Source organism: Ovis aries, chromosome Y (assembly GCF_016772045.2).
Source record: "Ovis aries strain OAR_USU_Benz2616 breed Rambouillet chromosome Y, ARS-UI_Ramb_v3.0, whole genome shotgun sequence".
Taxonomy (NCBI): Eukaryota; Metazoa; Chordata; class Mammalia; order Artiodactyla; family Bovidae; genus Ovis; species Ovis aries.
The window spans coordinates 12,840,803-12,845,504 of NC_082741.1; the positions used below are offsets into that span (position 1 = coordinate 12,840,803).

Sequence of the window (4,702 nt, forward strand, 5' to 3'; positions counted from 1 at the left end):
ATGCCTGTGGTTTTTCACGGACAGCCTACCTTAGCTCGTCTTGTGTTGTGCGCCACATAATGTGAGTGTGTGCCACCCTCATGGAAAGAGCGTGCTGGCTGATGGGCTGATCCTGGGCAGCACAGGCCCAGGATGTTCCTGGTTCTCCTCACATGTGTGGAACAAGACTCCAGTGCAGCAGACAATCTGTGCCTCATTCTCCTTTTGGTCTGCCCTTCTCTGCAGGACCTTAGCCTTCTCACCGCCCCATTCCTGCCATAGCCACATCCACATTTCCACAGAACAGCCCATGTGCCCACAGACTGAGGGCTCTACCGCCAGTGGTTTCAAAGACACCCCATCTGATTTGTCCTGGGTGAATCCTCAGAGCATGTAACCCCTCTTACTGGTCCAAAGAAACAATAGCAAGGTAGAAATGGTGAGCGTGTTTTTGTATTTGGTCTTCTTCTCTGCGTCTGCCCTAGGCCGGACACACACACACACACACACACGCACACACACACACACACAAACATGTCCGACACAAGTACATGTGTGTATAGACACATGCTCAGCATGGGGACTCAAACCCAAACAGGAAACAAAGGTGTTTCAGGAGCCTGTGTTCCTGTTTGCTTTTGTGTGCCATGCTGAGCATGTGTTTTTATAGACCCAGGTGTTTGTATCGGCTGTGTGTGTGTGTGTGTGTGTGTGCGTGCATTTGTCTGGCCCAAGGAAGATGTAGATATGAAGGCAACAGGAGATCAGGTGCTGAGCAACCATAAGAGGAAGCACGAGGCGTCCCCAGTCTAAGGGTGGTTGGTTGCTGCACTGTCGGAGATGGAGTCAGTAGACACCATGTTCTGTCCTTGTGGCTTCCTGTCCACCTCCTCCCCGAGCTCTTCCATATTTTCCCAAGGTAGCCCGAAGCCTCTTCCAATGCAGCATGTGGTGGTGCTGAGCCACCGAGTGGTGGATGTGGAAATTCACAGAAGATCCCAAAGTCAGCACACAGGTGCACCGGGACCCCATAGAGGATGCCCTTGCAATGACAGGCCTTCCCAGGGTAAGGGGTGGGAGTGTAAGGCGCAGGCAATCTCAAACTCAGTGAGGAACAGGAGGCCAGGGGATGGCAGGACCCATGGAAGGATGATTCTGACAAACTTAATTCACCCTGCCTCTATAGTATCACCTAGGACTCTCAGTCTGCAACCACAACTGATTTGAGGGGACTTGCTTCACTCACGGACACACTGAATCACAAAGCCCCCAGTCTCAGCAGGCAACTTGCTACATGCATGGCCCAAATTCAGGTTCCACAGCCAGCTTGCATGAGACTGAGCATCCCCATTTGGGAAAGGACAGTGTCCCAGGTAGTACACGGCTGTCCCTTCATGGCCTACCTCCAGACCCCTTCACCACACGTGTTTCTGTCATGGAAGAATCTTCTCTTCTGGGGTAGTCCTTCAGGGGATCATCCCACTCATCTTCGCTGATAATCTGCTGGCAACACTTTGCTGCTGAGCAAGCTCAGCCCTCGGCTGACCAGGATCCGAACCCTCGCACAAGCAGCCAAGAACTCCAACAACAATCATCAACTGTATGCAGGACCGAAAAAATACCACCTCAGCAATCCTGTTTGATTCTGGGCAGTTGTGGCCTGACAACCAGTTGAGAAAGTGAAGGCTTCTGGTGTCCAGCCTGCAGCTGGTGCTCCCTGTTCAAAGTCCCAGAACCAACGGACTGGAGTGGAACGATGTGCCCTATACCCTGCAGGAAGAGAGGGGAGATGGGTGTGGATCCCATAGGTGGATCATCCTCACACCTGCACACCCTCAATCATCATTCCCGGACTCACGTTTTACCTGTGATGTCAAGGTAATACTCCTTAATGATCACTCTTTTCAAGAAGTAGGGATGGTCATGAAAGGAAAAGATAGCTTGCTGCATGACCGTGGATGGCTTGCACCTGTACCTGCTAGGATAGGGAGTAGGGAATGGTGCAAGCTTCTAGGGTCCTCAGCTTGCCTCCCAGGCAGGCATTAACAGCTTCCTCGAAGCCTCTCCAAACTCTCACAGTGTAGGAACATGGATAACAGGATCCTCCCACACCCCACCAAGTCCCATACCCACCTGTTCTCAGTCTCCCTCACTGACATTCAAGTCAATCATGTAGCTGAGAAATTCTTTATCTTGGTTGCTGATCATGACAGAAACTTGAGGATGGTTCATAATCTGCTTGAGGTCGGAGCCATTTATGCCACATGCTGGGCCAAGAAGAGCCAGGAGCATCAGTCCTAGTCTGAGGTGAAAGAAGGACACGGGAACAGGCATCTTCAAAGATGCTGGGCACGTCTGCTTACCCAGCCACTACTGATGAACTCAGGCCCTGCCATACTATCAAACAAGCTCATGGCTCTGTGTTTCTGGTGGTGTTCTGCCTCTGAGGTGGTCTGCACTCCCCAAGCAGGGGCTGTTTCTGACAGCTATTATTTCCCAGACCTGTGTATGCTGGGTAGTGGCATGTCACTGCTTACATGGTAGGACTTACAGGCATTGTGACAATCCGTGTATGAAAGCAAAGGGGTTGGTGTTGGCTAGTGTACTATGTTGTGTGTGTTTTTGTTTGTGTGTGTGTGCATGCGTGTGCGTGTGTGTGTGTGTGTGACTCCCGGATCTCAGTTATTTTCGGAATCATTCACCTTTACAACAATAACTGTCAGCTAAGGCTGCTCTGGTGTACTGTCTCTGGTCATTTCTGACTTAGAGGCTATTCCTCCTCAGATGCAGGCCTGAAGTAGACATGCAAAGTCATGGCTGCAACACTTACAGATGTGGCCCTGCCCAGACTCTACTCAGCTGTGCCTTTGGAGCCTGCCAATTTCCCAGTACCACACTTCCTTCAGGGTCCACCATCCTGCCCCCTCGCCTCCACCCCTCCTCCTGCTCCTGCCTCTGCACCTCCCCCTCCTCCTGAGCAGTGGACCACAAGGAGTAGCAGAAAGGATACCACGTTGTCCCAGAAGCCAGGGATGCCCGGGTGATGGCACTCTTCTGAGCCAAGTCACACTTCCTCCTCTCATGGCTCTTGCACATGAACCAAACGTAGGCCCTGCAGGTTTTCTCAGGCTTAGAGCTAAGTTCCACTTGCAGGGTCGCCAGTGCCTGCAGCACATCTAGTGCCGGGAGCTCACTCGGGCCTCCAGGCCTTTCCTGGCACTGCTCCTCCACCGTCTTCTCCTCCAGCTCCAGGGAGGACCCCTGTTGCTGTTACTCATCCTGCACAACCTCCACATCCTCAATGATGTCCTCTGCAAGCAGCTGGAAACACCGTCTGATCCCTGCCACGACTCTGTCAACCTGGGCCTTGCTGTACTCTCTTGCCTCCACTCTGAAGAGGGTGGCATCTTCTCCTGGTGTGACCACTGGTGGCTGCAACATCCCAGCCATGTGCAGCATCACCAGGACAGACCACGGGGCCCCATCCCCCTGAGCACCCATGCTCACAGCTAAGAAGGCCCGGGGTCCCAGGATGCTCTCACGTTCCTCACGCTCCTCTTGGCTCTGGCCATAACCCCAGCCTGGGTCAGACGCTAAGGCACAGGACATAATAGCACCACAGCAAGTGGTGAGCAATGGTGGCCCAGGGTGCAGTAATCCTGTGGGGCCCACTAGGGTTTTTGGTGTGGGGAGTATGGGGCATGAGGCTATGGCTGGTGTGTAGGGGGCGGGGGGGGGGTTGGCTGAGACTATAGAAATGGGTGGTGGCAGCCCAGGACAGGGTGAATGGGCCCTGGGACATCAGCCATACAGGTGAGGCCCTAGGCTGTGAGCCACACACAGGCAGCTGACCCAAATCTAGACCAATGGCCGAGAGGGTGGTGGACAGGACACAAGGGACACACCCCTAGACCGGATGGCCTCTTCCATGGTTCCTGGAATCCAGCTCCACTATGTGGCCAGACTCTGACCCAGAGAGCTAGCAGGTTTTCATCTGCCGCTACCTCAGGCACTGTCATTGATCTGGAGCTGGAGATTCCAACCACGGATTCCTGATCCACAATCCAAACAGCACACTCCTGTGTCCCACAGGACCTTCAATAACTGGGAACTCTCCCTGAGTATCCAAAGGATACACAGGGGTGCCAAGTGGCTGGATACTTTTCTCCATGGGACAGACAGACTGTTGCTGGCTGGATGCTAGAGGAGTAGGGAAAAACCCCACCGTTTGCCACGTTGATGTCTGTTGTTCAGGAACACCAGGACCTTAGGGTACAGAGCTCACTCTTTGTCTCTTTGTCTCTGCTTTGGCATAGCACTGTTTGGAGCAATCCTTCCTTGTGTGTACCAGGGCTGGTGTCTGTGTGTCTCCATCTCTTTAAGTGGTGCCGTTGCCGTTTCCCACTGTATGAACACCAGCGCTTATAGGAGAAGCTTATCCTTGGAGTGAAGGCAAGCTGTTCTCCTCCTGAGTGAGTTGCACCAAAGGGAGATCAGATATTTTTAGTCCGCAGGTTTGGAGCGTACTTTCTCAATCTTGAAATCAACAGTGGGCAGTCACTGCTAAATCACAGAAGGTGTCGGGTAACCCTCCCTCCCTCACTGGACAGACGTGAATGCTGCACAGGGCTGAGGTGGCTTGGCCACACTTTTCACAGAGGGAGAAATGGGGCATGCTCTGCGGGCATGAGGAAGCTCCCTGAACCTTATTCAAATTCCTGCC

At 53.1% G+C, this 4,702-nt stretch overlaps 1 pseudogene; it reads right to left on the bottom strand.

Moving 5' to 3' along the window:
- Positions 1 to 1,371: 1,371 nt before the first annotated feature.
- Positions 1,372 to 3,588, bottom strand: LOC132658917 (testis-specific Y-encoded protein 1-like; annotated as a pseudogene).
- Positions 3,589 to 4,702: the final 1,114 nt, after the last annotated feature.